This window comes from Rhinoderma darwinii, chromosome 1 (assembly GCF_050947455.1).
Source record: "Rhinoderma darwinii isolate aRhiDar2 chromosome 1, aRhiDar2.hap1, whole genome shotgun sequence".
Taxonomy (NCBI): Eukaryota; Metazoa; Chordata; class Amphibia; order Anura; family Rhinodermatidae; genus Rhinoderma; species Rhinoderma darwinii.
In genome coordinates this window covers 19402839-19421632 of record NC_134687.1, presented here as the reverse complement: position 1 = coordinate 19421632, position 18794 = coordinate 19402839, and positions in this window count along the sequence as shown.

The window sequence follows — 18794 nt, the reverse complement described above, 5'->3', positions numbered from 1 at the left end:
TGCCACAGTGCCCTCTGTAGACACTGCCACACACCCACCCATAGATAAGGCCACAGTGCGCTCTGTAGATACTGCCACAGTGCCCTCTGTAGATACTGCCACAGTGCCTTCTGTAGATAATGCCACTTTGCCCTCTGTAGATAATGCCACAGTGCCCTCGGTAGACAATGCCACAGTGCCTCCTGTAGATAATGCCACACAACCCTAGATAATGCCACAGTGTACTCTGTAGATACTGCCACACACCCACCCATAGATAATTCCACACTGCCCTCTGTAGATGCTGCCACAGTGCCCTCTGTAGATGCTGCCACAGTGCCATATATGGACAGTGATGTCAGGGGCTTGCCCAGAGCTGGAGTCCCGGAGCAGAGCCGCTTCTAGCACTCTGCCTGGGACTCCAGCTGTGCTCCTGACATCACTGTCCAGCTCTGGGGAAGCCCTAGACATCGCTGTCCATACCTGGACAGCGCTGTCAGAGAAGTCAACAGAGTTCCGGAGCAGAGCCTATACTAGCGCTTTGCCTGGGACTCCACTCTGGGGAAGACCCCAACAACACTGTCCATATATGGACAGCGATGTCAGGGAATTCCACAGCGTCCCGGAGCAGAGCATATACTATCGCTCTGCTCGGGACTCCGCTCTGGGGAAAACCCTGACAACATTGTCCATATATGGACAGCGATGTCAGGGAATTCCACAAAATCGCGGAGCAGAGCATATACAAGCGCTCTTCCAGGGTTTCCGCTCTTGGGAAGACCCTGACAACACTGTCCATATATGGACAGCGATGTCAGGGAATTCCATAGAGTCCCGGAGCAGAGCATATACTAGTGCTCTGCCCGGGACTTCACTCTGGGGAAGACCCTGACAACACTGACCATATACTGTATGGACAGTGATGTCAGGGAATTCCACAGAGTTCAGGAGCAGAGCCTATACTAGCACTCTGCCCGGGACTCCGCTCTGGGGAAGACCCTGACAACACTGTCCATATATGGACAGCGAAGTCAGGGAATTCCACAGAATCCCGGAGCAGAGCATATTCTAGCACTCTGCCCGGGTTTGCGCTATTGGGAAGACCCTTACAACACTGTCCATATATGGACAGCGATGTCAGGGAATTCCACAGCGTCCCGGAGCAGAGCCTATACTAGCACTCTGCTCGGGACTCCGCTCTGGGGAGGACCCTGACAACACTGTCCATATATGGACAGCGATGTCATGGAATTCCACAGATTCCGGGAGCAGAGCCTGTACTAGCGCTCTGTCTGGGACTGAACTCTGGGGAAGACCCTGACAACACTGACCATATATGGACAGCGATGTCAGGGAATTCCACAGAGTTCTGGAGCAGAGCCGATACTAGCGCTCTGCGTGGGACTCCGCTCTGGGGAAAACCTAGACCACACTGTCCATATATGGACAGCGATGTCAGGGAATTCCACAGAGTTCAGGAGTAGAGCCTATACTAGCGCTCTGCCCAGGACTCAGTTCTGGGGAAGACCCTGACAACACTGTCCATATATGGATAGCGATGTCAGGGAATTCCACAGCGTCCCGGAGCAGAGCCTATACTAGCGCTCTGCTTGAGACTCCGCTCTGGGGAGGACCGTGAAAACACTGTCCATATATGGATAGCGATGTCAGGGAATTCCACAGAATCTCGGAGCAGAGCATATACTAGCGCTCTGCCCGGGTTTCCGCTCTTGGGAAGACCCTTACAACACTGTCCATATATGGACAGCGATGTCAGGGAATTCCGCAGCGTCCCGGAGCAGAGCCTATACTAGCACTCTGCTCGGGACTCCACTCTGGGGAAGACCCTGACAACACTGTCCATATATGGACAGCAATGTCAGGGAATTCCACAGAGTTCAGGAGCAGAGCCGATACTAGCACTCTGCCCGGAACTCCGCTCTGAGGAAGACCCTGACAACACTGTCCATATATGGACAGCGATGTCAGGGAATTCCACAGAGTTCCGGAGTAGAGCCAATACTAGCGCTATGCGCAGGACTCCACTCTGGGGAAAACCTAGACAACACTGTCCATATATGGACAGCGATGTCAGGGAATTCCACAGAGTCCCGGAGCAGAGCCGATACCAGCGGCTTTGTCCCCTGGGCCGCAGATGACAGCCTTAGGGGCCGCATGTGCCCGCGGGCCGCATGCTTGAGAACCCTGAAATAGATGGACAGCTAGATGGATAAAAAGATGAGATAGAAATTAGATAAAAATATAAAAGAGTATACATTTTGCAAGTTTAAAAAAGACAGATAGATAGATAGATAGATGAGAGTTCATGGTTTCAGGTCCCGGAAAATACAGGATAATGTCTAATGGAAAGGTTTTACTTCTGTTATTTACTACTATTACAGCGAGGAGCAAATTATAGAGTATTATAGATAAACCAATAATATTTCATCATTAAAATTAGAAAGTTAAAATGGCACCCCCCAGATCTTGATTGACATCTCCCTGGCATCACTACCAGCCTCCTCCAACTCTTGTGGATGCGCCGTTGCCTTGTACTCCCCTGGGATGCATGGTCCATCAATAAAGTCGGGCAGAGTACACCTCGCTGCACGGTGTGTGCTCATGTAGTACAAGACAATGGCGCATCCTTAAAAGTTGGTGGAGACTGGTAGTGATGTATAGCAGCCAGGCGGGTGTCAATCAAGCATGGAAACGTGGGTTTGGAGGGAGGACTATGTGACTCTTCAGGATGCGGCACCACCCCATGACCCTTTTATGAGTAATTAGCATATAGTATGCGCCATTTTAAAAGTTGATTTATAGATTTTGCTGCATCGAAAAAAAAGATACAAGGGAATGTTTGGAAATATTGATAGGGCATGTATTACCGTATGGTGGAGGTTCAAGGGGTTAAAACTACCTGAGAGGTTTCTATTAAATATAGAATGCATTTTAAAAAAAATCTGGTTCCAGCTGGTTCCTACCATCCCCAAGAATATGTGGGTTTAGTCCCAGTTCTGGGTGTATGTGCAGCGTAGGTTCCCACTTCATAGAGGTCGCCTTGTCGTAGCAGGTAGTCTCACACAATTTGATCAAAATGTGCGCCAAGAACCTCACTATTGTAAGTAGATTTAGCAGTAATGCATATTTATTTATATTTAGTGGCGTAGGTGGCATTAGTGTTTGCAGTGTGCTGTCGCCATTTTTTTGTGTGCTGTATAATTTTGCAGTCACAGGCGTTCTTGCACCTGTAGATGATAGATAGATAGATAGATAGATAGATAGATAGATAGATAGATAGATAGATAGATAGATAGATAGATAGATAGATAGATAGATAGATAGATAGATAGATATGAGATAGATAGATAGATATGAGATAGATAGATAGATAGATAGATAGATAGATAGATAGATAGATAGATAGATAGATAGATAGATAGATAGATAGATAGATAGATAGATAGACATGAGATAGATAGATAGATAGATAGATAGATAGATAGATAGATAGATAGATAGATAGATAGATAGATAGATAGATAGATAGATAGATAGATAGATAGATAGATAGATAGATATTATTGCACTCATAATATGCAGCCAAAAGGGTAAATTATAAATATAGATATGAGATAGATATGAGATAGATAGATAGATATGAGATAGATAGATAGATAGATAGATAGATAGATAGATAGATAGATAGATAGATAGATAGATAGATAGATAGATAGATAGATAGATAGATAGATAGACATGAGATAGATAGATAGATAGATAGATAGATAGATAGATAGATAGATAGATAGATAGATAGATAGATAGATAGATAGATAGATAGATAGATAGATATTATTGCACTCATAATATGCAGCCAAAAGGGTAAATTATAAATTTAGCTTTATTCCACCTGTGGAACTATTGTTCTCTTAATGGTAATTATTTCTGATTTGCAAAATTAGCAGTAGGGTTACCCCTTTCCTCTACCTGTTTTTGTAAAGCCCTACTGCTTATCTCCCGCTGGCAGCCTGACCCAGTGGTCTTCCAAATAGTCCAAAGGGCAACATATCATGAGACATGTTCTACATGGAGTGCTGAAACTTGTACCCACAACCGGGGCCCAACTGGAAGAAGCGCTGGGCCAGTCCGCCTGCCACTGTAGAAATGGTTGTAGAACACCAGTCTTCTGGGCAACAATCAAATTTGACCCAAATAACCCTTTAACTGACATACCTGCTAGTAATGTACTGTTAGGTTATGAATATACAGTATATTACAGTATGAGAACTTTTTAACTTTTTTTAAAAATCAGATGCAAAAATTGATGAACAAGTGTAGCAGAATTTCACTGTATTTAAGATTAATTTATTGTTAGGATAATATAGTAGGTTTACCTTACCTGTAATACTTGGTATAGTAGGTTTACCTTACCTGTAATACTTGGGATCAAGCAGAGCTGAATGTGTTGTAGTAACTCACTAGTCTAGATAATAAAGTTTTACCTGCGATATCACGCAAAACACTGCAGACAAAAGCAACCAGTTTATCAACCAAAAATGTATCCTGAGCATACACTGTACAATCAGATATAACTATCTATTCTCAAACTCCCAAAAATACTGTATATCTGATTCAAAAATACATAAATTCTCATTTGAATAGAAAAAATATAAATCTTTATTGTCCCATTAGGGAAAAATTACCCACTAGAATACATACAATTAAAACAACAAATCATTTGAAAACACCCCGGATTGGAATGTCCACCATAATCCATAGTCCTAACCATGTAATTGCATGCATTGCATTTTTATTGAATGACTGTTTCTAGGGATATATGTGTAATTTCTGATATATGGAATATATTTTGAAACTAATTGTTCTAGCAATTGATGTATACTACTGTATATTGTAGCTGGACGCATCATTTTATATTTATGTATAAACACTTGTTATTCTCTATCCATGTATACAATTTATTGGGTTTGTTGTATTTGATGTAGCAGATGACATCTTTCTTATACTGATCGATACTATTTGTTTCACTTACCTGGTGTGTGATGGGTGCGCGTGGTGGTCACATGATCTCTCTTACGTCAGACCGGAAGTTGTCAAAGTATGGTTTGAGAACGAGGCCTGGTTTTTAGTACACACCTCCGGCCGTGACGCAGATGGTCTGATGTGTGGAGATGGGTGTGATCTGATATGCGCCAGTGGACATCATCACATTAGGGTCAGTATTTAAGAGTGGAAACAACTAGCACAGGTACCTCCTGACGAAGGAAGCGAAACGTGCGTCGAGGTGTTCCTCGGATAGGAAATTTGTCATCATGTCCACCACAGGTAAATAATACTATCATTGACATTCATACTATTTGTAAAACTAAGTATATATATATATATATATATATATATATATATATATATACTCATGTTATGCAGTATACCCATGCTATATGAAGATCAGATTCTAGATTCCTGCTCTCTGTGCAATACTCTGCAATACTCTGCATGAAATTACATGGTTATGACTATGGATTATGGTGGACATTCCAATCCGGAGTGTTTTTAAATTATTTGTTGTTTTAATTGCATGTATTCTAGTGGGTCATTTTTACCTAATGAGACAATAAAGATTTATATTTTTCTATTCAATTGAGAATTGATGTATTTTTGAATCAGATATATTTTTGAGAAAATCAACCAGTTTGCCTGTGCAGAATTAGCAATTTTGCATATATATATTTTTTTAGATAACCTTATCTTGGTGGCGATGGGTCTTTGAAATTTTTGAAAAATGTAAATTTCATTATAAATTGTTCATCATTGGAAACCGTAAGAATATATTGCGATATGATGAATGTATATGTTATTTATTTGTGCACAGGATGACATAAACCATGTTAATTACCCAGTGTAATCTTTATGTAAATGTAATGAGTTTACTTCAATGCCAAGAAAGCTTGAAACGAATATATTAGATCATTTGGCTCTTTCCGTTGATGGTCAGGGCTGGGATTAAATGATGGAACATAATGTGTACTCTTAATAAGTCAGTACAAGTAATGTCCGCCGCACTTCCACTCTCAACCAATTTTATTATCACAGTCATGATCATCGTCAAGGTCGTTGTCTTCAATTAGATAAAAGGATGAAAGTTCTTAGGTTCACTTTGCATCTTTAATATCCACAACCGGCTCTCAAAGTCATTGATACCTTAAATTCTCCTTTTGGAGAATAAACAGAGCTGGTATATCAGGCAAATAATCAATTCTATAATGTCTTTATTTCTAAGGAGATCTTAGATGTTGCAATGTCATAGTAAAAATACGGGAGAATAAACAAAAACATCAGGAACGAGATTCATGTTCTTTGGCCCCATCCTCCTACTCCTTCCACACCACTGTATTAGGGGAAAAAAATACTTAGCCCTTCTAGTAATTATTTGAGACCGTACAGAAGCTCCATGGAAGATAGAGATGTTTAATTAACAAACCAGAGAAATTTTTGCCAACTGTGCCAGAGCTGGACTACAGTGAGGCAAAGTTGAAGCAAATTTTGTACTAAAAGGGTCATTTCGAGTCGTTCCAAGGTGTTATGGGGAGAAGCTTACAAAAGTCTAGCAATTAGAGATTGACGTGTTGGTCAGTATACAATTAACAAAATGCAAAGTGAATGAACAGAAGCAAAATATAAATCAAATCAATATTTGGTGTGACCACACTTTGCCTTCAAAACAGCAATTCTTTTCGGTACACTTACACACAGTTTTTGAAGAAAGTCGGCAGGGAGGTTGTTCCAAACATCTTGGAGAACTAAGCACAGCTTTTCTGTGGATGTAGGCTTCCTCAAATCCTTCTGTTTCTTCATGTAATCCCGGACAGACTCGAAGATGTTGAGATCAGGGCTCTGTGGAGGCCATATCACTACTTCCAGGGCTCCTTGTTCTCCTTTACGCTGAAGATAGTTCTTAATGACAATGGCTGTATGTTTGGGGTCGTTGTCCTGCTGCAGAATAAATTTGGAGTCAATATGACGCCTCCCTAATGGTAATGCATGATGGATAAGTATCTGCCTGAATTTCTCAGCATTGAGAACACCATTATTCCTAAACAAATCCCAAACTCAATTTGCTGAAATGCAGCCCCAAACCATGCTTCACTGTTGCCTGCAGACACTCATTACTGCACCACCCTCCATTCCTTAGTTGAACAAACTGCGTTCTGTTACAGCCAAATATTTCACAGTTTGACTTATCAGTCCAGAACACCTGCTGCCATTTTTCTGCACTCCAGTTCCTATGTTTTCATGCATAGTTGAGTCGCTTGGCCTTCTATCCACACCAAAGGTATGCTTTTTTGGCCGCAATTCTTCCATGAAGACCACTTCTGGCCAGACTTCTCCAAACAGTAGATGGTTCGACCTGGGTTCCACTTGTTTCTGCCAGTTCTGAGCTGATAGGACTGCTGAACATCTTTCGATATTGGAGGCAAATAAGCATGATGTGTATTTGATCTGATGCAGTAAGTATCCCTGGCCGACCACTGAGTCTACGGTCCTGAACATTTCCCATTTTTTGTGCGTCTTCAAAAGAGCTTGAACAGCACATCTTGAAACCCCAGTCTGCATTGAAATCTTTGCCTGGGAGAGACCTTGCTGATGCAGTATAACTGTCAGGGATCATTATTATGTATATTGTTTGAAAAATATTATCCTCACACATATGTATATACATTTCAGTTCTTTGTGTAATATACTGACATATATAACCAGTTCTTTGTTCATGACGGACACACCTATGGAAAACACCGGCCCCTGGAATGCAAGAAGAGTGAGTCTGAGAAACTGGTGGGGGGCTTGGGCACTCCCACATCTCTGGGGAGGAGGCATGTGTCTTTTTCTGTGTTTCTTTGTTCTGAATAAAAAGTTTTCAGTCTTCCTCCTGGCTTTGAGAGGGAAGCTGTACCAAACATTACTCTGTGTGGTGTACTTCTCTCCAGGCATGTCTTCAGCTGTCAATTTACAGATGTGGTTATTCGGTGTGAAATACGGACCTGACATTTGGCACCCCAGATGGGACCCCACTCGAGGAAATATCAAAATCCGGACAATCGACAATCACAGGGTGAAACAGATAACTCAAAGTTGCCCACTGAAGGAATTTGATCACCTCCGCAATAACACGGTAAGCGAATTGATTTTATAAATATTCGTCTTATCTGTGTTAGTGGACAGTCTTGTGGCGATCTGTAGAACCCTTTTGTTGATTTCCTGGATTATCTCAGGCGACAGAGGTGATATTTTCCGCTGTGAGGTCAAAAACCTTTGAGACCTTAGTCGCGCCCGACTAACCATCCTCTGGGTAATTAGGGACTAGATAGAAAATACGCGGACACAATATATATGTGTGATAAGTCGTGGATAGTATTATAACCTGTCTTATACAGGGGCACGCGGGCATAAGTACATGTGTGATAAGTCGTGGATAGGCACGTGGGCATAAGTACATGTATGATAAGACGTGAGACGCGGGCACGCGGGGTGCAATGATGCACTGATAAGATGTGTGATAAGACGTGAGACAGGTGCACGCGGGGTGCAATGATGCACTGATAAGACGTGTAATAGATTTGTAGGTAAATATAGTGGCCAGACCAGAGAGTTGTAGACCGAAAATTGTTATATAAGTTACGTGTATAATATAGACTGTTAGAATGGATGGTTTACGGTCCATATTCAAATCATCAGGATCACCCGATCCTATTCATGATTTGGTGAAGTGAATGGAAGTTAGGAATAAGAAAGGTATTGTATGTTATATGTATTAGAAAACACAGGACCAGCCGACGCCCGGTAATGGCTTCCGTACCTCATGTTGAGTGTGTCCTCATTGTGGGTGGGAAACCCCCCGCCTTCACAGCTGCGCAATGTGTTTCCAATGGGAGAGGCTGCCCCCCACCACCGACCCCTGATGTGGCCACGCCCGGTCCAACCAAATCAGTATGAAATAATCGCCTTGTTAATTTTGTCATTTGTAGTGTCTTCTATTTTTTAGGTTCCATGCTAGACGCTGTTCACTGATGAAGCAACACGTCATCATAATATAGAGATGGTGGCCGACAGATTGTACACTGTTACAGATTATGTGGTTGATGTTTTGAACGTAGATAATTCCTATACAATGGTGTGATGAATGATTGCAGATACGTATGTTGTTTTGCCGGCATTGAAAGTGTTAAGATTGTGAGACTAGACGCTGTTAGAAGCTGTGAGTGTGTGACCCCCCTCCCTCCCCCCTGTAGTATGCTGTGTTTGGGAGGAGGAGGGGGGCTGACTGGGTGCAGTCTGCAGGGCTGATGAGACAAAGGGATTTCAATATGCACTGCTGAGAGATAGATATATATATATATCAGTAATGTCTACAAACCTAAATAAATTTCTTCTCTTTACGCATGCGCTGTTGTTTATAAAAGTTACGATATTTATGTGTTCTGATGTGATCAGATTTCATGTGTTTTGATGTTAATTCAGATGTATTAAACTACAGATACTGTGAGACACGGGGTTTTGAAAATGTATGTGCCCCCACCGTTCCCTATTTTTATATACAGTTTATTGGTTTGCAGTAATTAATGTTATCAGAGATAGTATTTTCTGTTTTATTGAATAACTAACTACAATTGTTTTGTTTTTGATTTCACACATGAGTTATGTCATTGTAAAGATCAAATGTATTTTCGTCAGGAAAAAGTCATTTTTGTTCCAGGCTGTTGTGTATTACAGGGGGTTAAACTAGTGCCGCACAGATAGAGTGCCAGACTTTGTTATGTTGAGATGTAGTTTTGAACTCTGCTACATTACTTTCGCAGAGTCCACAAAGGGGGGAATGGTGAAGGAACTGATCAGGTACAATTTTGGTTTGTTTTGAGTTAATTAATTTGGTTTCAGGAAATCTAAAAATGTGTAAGAGACCCCAATGAGTAATCCAGATTAAATGTGTATGAGAGTAACCTACATTTTGAGGTTTTTCTGTGTAGATGGTTCCAGATCTTTCCAGAACAGTAAATATGGCACTGGGTAAGCTGTGCTGTAGTCTCCACCCAATATGAGGTATTGTGTAAGAGACCATCCCACTCCAGCAAATTTACACAGGAGGCAGAGGTGACGTCACTCACACGAGTCTTTATGGATTTAGATGAGGGAGAAGGCAGAACAAAAATTGTCTGGACATTGTTAATTTAATGTAAAGTTTTTAGGAATGTTTTATTTTTATTTGTTTTTTGTATTAATCAAGTATTTGCAGAACCTAATAAAAGTGAGATTCTCAAAGTATTCTGGATTATCAGATGAGTGTGGTGAAGTGTATAACATTTGGTTTTATTTTAGAGGATGAAGACGCCACCCCTTTGAGATGTTCTATCTATATGTGACATGGGTTTTTTTTTATGTAAATTTGTAATAAAGAGATATTTTATTATACAATATGTACAAGACAGGATACGAGGCACCAGGTAAATCATCCAGAAACCACTCTCACCTTCTTGTTCATCTCAAGGAGCGGAGCTGGAGGTGCTCGCTGAAACTGTAACCTGACAGAAGGTAAGACGGCCGACATCTACACTGACTCTAGGTACGCTTTTGGCATCGCCCACAATTATGGGCCCATTGGTAGTAGGAACTTTATTGGATCATCGGGTAAGCCAATTGAGAGAGCGAGAGAAGACAGACCTGACAACAAGGATATGTGCAGCCAGGTGTCAGTAAATTGGCTTGTCCCTGGATACAATAATGCCACCACTAGGTTTGTAGCAGCCGGCATGATGTGCGTACGGCATAACATAGGTAAAACAGCAAAGGTACCTGTGAAAAGTGCAGCCCGGCCAGATTACCCGTCCCAGCGACTGCAGAACATACAACTACCCGAGGTAGAAGTGTATGACAATGTGCTCGTATATGTGTAGATCTGTTCTCAGGGGGGCCTGAAGCCCGGCCGGTATCTTCCCCACTGCAGACGTTGTGTGTAAGTGACAGGGGAACAGTGTTATCATAAGTAATGACCTGATGTTTGTACAATGATAAGATGTTAGCAGTTCTCTAGACGTTGTCCCAAAGTTAGTTTGTTTAATAACTGTATTTAAGAAGTGTTGTGGGAATATTAAATTCTGAAGTTAAGTTTTATGTAAAGTTCTAGACCAGCCTTAGCATTGGACTATTAGAGTCATGCGTCAGATAAAAGGTACAGAAGCGGAATATTCCCATTCGAAAACATTTTTATTTGTTTATTTTTATTTTTGTTGTGAAAGGGAAATTTTAGAGCAGAGAATTCTGTGCAGTGTATATGTGTATGTATAGATATGTATATGAAGAAGAAGAATCAGTTTGTAAGTTTTAGTTACTGACCAGTGTGAACGTTTAAAATAAATATGTCATTGTTAATGTTTTCCTTCAAGTTAATTATCTGATTAAGATCAATTACTGATTAGGCTATGAAAAGCTTGTTCTTCACAGGAAGAGTCCAACTGGGAGCGGAAGGCGTGAGAACCAGATTCTGACAGAATGTGGACGGATAAAGGAAAGTAAACCGGTAACACCCAAGGCACTCTTGATGGCACTTGCATTGATGGTGTATGACCTCACATATGCCCCAAGACTGCAAGGATCGATTTGGTAAGATCTAATTGGTATGTTCCAGGTTTTACAGCTGTCGCTGCTAAATTCTGTTAGAGCTGTTTGATTTGCCTACAGAACAGTCCTGACAGACCGGTGCCAACCTTATCATACCTGCCTCCCACGAAGAGAACCGACCTTGAGAGGCCTTCCCAGGTAGAACGAACCAGATTAGAGTAAGAAAAAATTGGTTTGAGACACTTGTCAAATAAACATGTTGAATATGTGTATGTTTCTGTGAGGTGGAGATGTTCTAGGCAATCAGCTGAGATCAAGGTACAAATCCTGCTGAAAGAGTATCACCAAGTGCAAATGAAATGTACCCAGTAATCACACATATTCTAGGTGCCCTGTCCATTGGAACAGAGAAGTTTTTCCTTATATATATATATATAAAGGTGTTTGATGTCATTTAAGGGCCTGACATTATTGTATGTACTTAGAACAACGTTTATAGTGTATGCGGATGATGTTATCACCAGATTAGTATTTATTTTAACAATTGACAAGAGTTGGGGGTCCCCAGCAAGTGCCAGTAAATATGAACTAAAAGACTTTTAACACGATGAACTCCATCACTGAGATGTGGCAGGCGCAGCCTGAGCCACTACAACGCGTTTATCATGAACTGACGGCAGTGTCACAGTTCTAAGCGGCCGCCCAGACAAGTAACTTACCAGAGGAAGAGTACAGATGCGGAGGGTTTGATAGTCACAATACAACTCCACTAATCCGCCTTTGTGGGATCTCACCCCAGGCTCACAGCATGAGGTGCTATGTACAGCCTGATGACGTAAACTAAAGGAGACGGTGTCGGACAGATGAGACGGACCAAACCGAGTCCTGATGACATCAGCAAAGATCAAAGTAAAGACCAAAGACCTGAGTGAATCCGTCAGCAGGATGAAGTGTTTTGATAAGTAAGTGGCTAGGAGGGGGTAATAATAACTCCCCCATTGGACACCAACGTAGTCTGACTCCACAATTGTGTGGGTTACCCTGAGGGTGACAGTCAGTGAAGAGCAGAAGACAGGAGAAGAAGAAGACGATGGTGTACAGGACTGGCAATGAACTGATGGGACCCGAAACCTGAGGGTGATAGCATTATGATTATTAGTTGAGGCCATATTGTTTATAATGTCTGAGGTTTATAATTATAATGTGTGTAAATATGCCACGGTCCTGCAAATTACAATCTGAGGAATTTTATGTGGAGGTGTGAGGTGAAGGTCACTGTGCTGCCCATGACCTGTCATATCTGCAGGGGTAAAGTCCCATTAGGACAGTAAGTGACAGTGCGACAATTATTACTGTTAATAAAATGTAGACCGGATTAATTATATATATATATTACAACCAACAGCGGTTTGTAGATTATATCAAGACAACCATCCTGTATCCAGAGGAGAATAGGGAAAGTTAGGACCACTCCGACACCTTGGAAGTCCAGGTAAAAAGGGGGGTTACTCATCAGGAGTAGCTCGTCTCAAGCTGGTGAAGAAATCCAAAACCCCTACCCGCCTGGTTCGAGTGGTCAGTGATAGGTTGCTAGGCAAGACTCAGGGATAGAGTAATAATATTTTTAGGGGGGACTGTCAGGGATCATTACTATGTATATTGTTTGAAAAATATTATCCTCACACATATGTATATACATTTCAGTTCTTTGTGTAATATACTGACATATATAACCAGTTCTTTGTTCATGACGGACACACCTATGGAAGACACCGACCCCTGGAATGCAAGAAGAGTGAGTCTGAGAAACTGGTGGGGGGCTTGGGCACTCCCACATCTCTGGGGAGGAGGCATGTGTCTCTTTCTGTGTTTCTTTGTTCTGAATAAAAAGTTTTCAGTCTTCCTCCTCGCTTTGTGAGGGAAGCTGTACCAAACATTACTCTGTGTGGTGTACTTCTCTCCAGGCATGCCTTCAGCTTTCAATTTACAGAGGTGGTTATTCGGTGTGAAATACGGACCTGACATAACTACCTTGTGTCTTGTTGCTGTGCTCTGTCTTGTCATGGTGGACCTGTGACATGTAAAATGATCTTCCACAACCTCACCTTTGTAGCAGAGTTTGGCTGCTCCTCACCCAGTTTAAGCCTCCTACACAGCTCTTTGTTTTACAGTTAATGACTGTGTTTCAACCTATGTATGAAAATGATGATCATTATCACCTTTTTGGAATAATTGGTTAATCATATACCTGACTATAATCCTACAAAATCCATGACTGTGCAAGTGTACCTAGAAGAATTGATGCAGTTTTGAAGGCAAAGGATTATAAGTTCTGTTCATTCACTTTGCATTTTGTTAATTGATAAATAAAAACTATTAATACAACAATTTTTTAAAAACATTTTTACTTTGCAGCATTTTCCCACAACTGCCTAAAACATTTGCACAGTAATATTTTTTCACACGTTGGTGGTCATATTGCTTTTTTACCACAAAACAAATGGGGCAAACACCATGGTTTTGTAAAAATCACAACCAATCACAATATGACCGCGACATGTGAATATACCCTTACAACACCAAATTAACAGTATCTTATAGTATAAAATCTTTATGGGATGTTGACTAACAATATTTCTCAGAGGAATCAGGTGACATCACTATGTCTCCTTAGATCTTTTTGAGCAGCATAATCACTCAAATGTACTGAAGCGTGTGTACTGATCATTCCCTTACATTATTTACAAAATTGGTAGATTGTATCGCTGAACCACACAGACACATACCTCGCAACATTTTTATTATTATTTGCGGGACATCATTAACCTTTGCCCCCGATCCACTCAAACGCCAAAAACTTCCATAAATACCCACTAGGAGCACATTTGCCTAAAATTGCCGCTTTTGTATGTTTAAAGTGAACCTATACTTAAAAACAAAAACTTGCCTGTGCTCCTGAATTCTTATGTGGAGTCACTGTGTTCAATCTCTGGTTCTTCAGACTTCTCCTGACCTCAGATGAGGAGTTACTTCCTGTCAGCCATATTAGCTCTCACTGAGCTCGTTTTCTGGTCTGTGTCTGTTCATAACCTTCCACACTCATAATTTTTTTTTTTTAGCTCACTCTTGCATCTAATTACTATGATACATCCCCTTCCTCCTTCATCACGCTTGTCTGCATTCCTGTAGATATAGAGCTCTGGGCAATGTGTTCTCTTATGTCTACTCATAGTCACTGTTAATCATTACAAAGGTGAAGAGTTCCACAGTCTCATCTTCGTAGTGTTGTGAGTAAGGTTTCATGCACACGACCATGCCCGTAATTACGACCCGTAATTACAGCCGCGGATGGCCAGACGTTTGTACGAGCCGTGGTCCCATTATAAAGTATAGGAGCAGGGTCTGTAAAATGAAAAAAAAATAGGACATGTCCTATTTTTTTCGGCAGGTTTTTACGGCAGGGACACCCTCCTGTAGACATACGGGAAGGTGTCCGTCCGCCGTAGAAATGAATGGGCCCGTAATGGACGGTCCGTAATTACGGTGGATTTTACGGTCGTGTGCATGGGGCCTAAACCCAAAGTTTATCGCAAGATATAATAAATGAGAATGCATACGCCTTATACATTAGGCCTCTTCAGCTGTTGTGATAATGCAAGTCCATATAGAAAGGTTTTGATAGTTCCTCAGTGAGCCATCCTGCATTTAGGGCAATGTAGTTCCATCAAGACATCATCAAGGGAGGACATTGTCGCAGGCAAAAAAAAAATATGACTTCTACTTTCACAAAAGTCAATGGAGTGAAGAGATTATGTGCAGCCTATTACATAAGAACTTGAAAGGAGGGTAAAACAATGTACTCAAAAACATGTTTAGTAATTTACTGGAAGACCCTATGGCTAAAATACAGATTAGCCTGTAAATGTGTCGCAACATGAACTGGAAGAAAGTGACGGCTCTGGAACGTTTGGATCCTGTTATCCTAGCAATAACAACCATTATATCAATGAACATTTCTTTCTTGTGTTATCGGAAAAGAGCAGGACATCTGCCAACATTTCCTGGGCAGATTTCTCAAGTTTTAACACTCTTGATGAGCTTTTTGTGATGAATTTTAACCAACCACTCCTCGTCAGACGTCAAGGCCCCTGAACATATGCTGTGTACTGTACTAGATGGACATATAATGTTTCATAATAATTTCAAGCTAGGAGTACAACAGTCATAGGTTGGAATCCAACCAGAGGTGCCATGTCTGTGGAGTTGACATGCTCCTCACTTATACGTAGGCTACACTAGAACTAATTTGACATTGTGGGAGATCACTTATGCTTAGACATATAACAGGTCATGCCACTAAGGGCCATAAAGGAAAGGGGCAATATTTGCAATTAGAAGGTGTGTACCCTTGTTGGGTCATTAGAACTATGGAAGAAGCCAGGTTGGAAACAGAAGTTGAGTAGCTTCATAGTATGGCCCAGTGGCTTTGGCGTTCCATATCTGAAATTATATCAGAAAATCTGCATGTAGTTTGTAGCTTAGTTTAGTCACACTATCCCAAAATATTGGTTTTCTATGACTTTTACCCTAGCCTGAGATCTTTTGAGATTATGAACCCCAATGTGAACAGTGACTGTTCTGAGGAGTGACATTCTTTACAGTGCTGTAGGTTATTTTCTTGCTATATACAATAATTACCGGGAAATAAAGAATGAGTGTTTGATAATGCACATAAATTCTAATGCATTGACCTCGGGAATATGTTGGTTTTATCAAAGAGTGAGATAAGCACCATGACAGCTGGGTCAAGTATAGTAATGACATGAGAAGTATGTGCACTTGCTGCATGCAGCTTGAAGAGATGTGTGGGACTGTACATCTTAAATAAAACATTTCTTCACAGGTTTATCTATGGTCCAGTTATTGTAATGTTTTACCCCCAGTAAGTAGAAACAGGTGCTGGTTGGATCTTTATCATTTTATCAAAACTAAATTACTGCAAAAATATAGGCTCAACCGGATGAGCTTAAAGGCGTTCACTGCTTTGGTCAAGATCTACTTCTTAGAGGGGACCCTTAACAATAAGAAGATCACTAAGTGTCCCCCTGATGTGACCCTCAGTGATTAGCTGTAATCTTTGGGGAAACCTGGCAATAAGTGTTCAATTTCCCTCCAGTGCCACCACAGGGGAAATCAAGCATTACACAGTGCCCAGTCAAAACTATAGGTTGTCTGTATAATACAGGACAGCTCCTCTGGAGTTAGAGATGCTCTTTGTAATCCCACTTCACTCAGACTAAGAGATGAGTATCCTAAACAGAGGACCCCCTCTATTTACTCATAATTCCAACATGGGGTATATGAAAATGGGTTTTCTAAACGAAACAACCCCCAAGACACTCTTATGAACATCTAAGAAAGGTTTGGGGTGTCCTATGGTTGCCAAGTCAATTGGACCGCCCTGTCTGATGCCTCATCTCCTGCCGTCACTCATTCATGAGAGTATGATTAAAGGATATAAACTTTGGAATCGATTTCCACCATTTTGGTGTATACAGGCCCTATGGCGTTAAAAAGCTTGTATATAGTTTGATCCTGCAGTCATGTGTTACTCCTTTCCATCTGCCCCCTCTTCATCCTTACCTACAGATAGTAGGAGAGGGGTCAGATGGAAGAGAGTCATACCTAACTGCAGGATCAGACTACACACAGGCTTGTTTGTCATCTTCAACCATGGAGGCAAACAGGTCCGCATAGGGACTGAAGAGACAACAATGTAGAAGTTTTTTGCACAGGTGTTTCATCTTTTTATTTAGTCGAAGCAAGAAAAAAATTTGTGAAGAATCCTCAGAGATAGTATCAATTACCAACTATAGGTTTGCCTGGATTTAAGTTGTGTTGTTCACCATTATCTGATGAAAAGATTTAGATTCTGGCAAAATTTCGTAGGTAAATGGTCAAAATTTTTGGATTTAACTCTGATTAGCATTGTGGCTACAATAAGAACTAATTACTAAATTACGGGAAAAAGCTTGGATCTATTTTGCTTCTTCTGTAATATATTTTCTCATTTTGATCCCACAAAAATATCTTATGTAAAAGTCAAGGTCAAGACAATGCCCTGATAATTGTTACGACATCTGATCTGGGCCGAAGACACTTTTCTTTGTTATTTCAGCCTTCAATTATTAGCATCAGGACCCTGTATGCACCGTCACACAACCTCTTGATTGAAGGGCTTGATGAAGCGGGGACCTGTGGGCCCCCTATGCATTGTTTGATTGCGACTGGTTCCACCCCTTTAGCAACGCCACTTTGGATTTCATAAGAAACCATGGGGGAAAAAAATGTATGTGTGCCTCAGGGTTGACAACCTGATGTTTTCATTTTTCAGGATGATTTAAGCAAATATCACGGCCAGTCAACATTTTTTAACGGACATATTGGAAAATGATAATGAATTATAAAGATGATAAGTAATATAACACATTAACAGCATGTACTGTGACCTCTAAATTCAAGATAATTACAATATCAAAAATCTGTACTAGCTCCTCCAATTTAAATAAAAATCACAGAGGCATCAATTTTTTTTATGGACACTGGAATAAAGTGTCCTAATGATACAGTCTAGAAATGTATGGATGATTGGCAACCATGGTGTTCCTCTGCATAAAATCACAGGCAATGGAATGACAGCCTGGGCCCACAGAAGGCCAGTAGCGGATCCCCATATGGGCGTTCCGGGCGGTCGCCCGGGGCCCAAGGCTTGCAGGGGGCCCATAGCTTCCCACACCGCACACAAGTGAAACAAAGCTCTCCAGGGCTGCTGCTGCCGGCCGCATTCTAGTGATCATCGGTCCCACGTGCTGATGAAGAGGCGGGGGGAATGTGCAGGGGGAGTCAATTGCGGCCAGGGAACAGGGGCACAGCACATCAGCTGTAGAGAGCAGACTGTCAGAGATTGTGATGGGCAGGTGCTGGAGTCTCCCTGACAGTCTGCTCCTCTGTGCTGCTGTACATTGTCCCTCCTGTCTAAACCTCCAGCAGCTGCCTGATAACGGCAACACTGAAACTAGAGGGTGTAGGACCTGTGGTGACGTCACAGTCACATGATTAAGGTCCTGGAGGCTGCCAGAGACAAGGACCGCAGAGGAAGAGACTGGTAAGTAAGTGTGTGTGTGTGT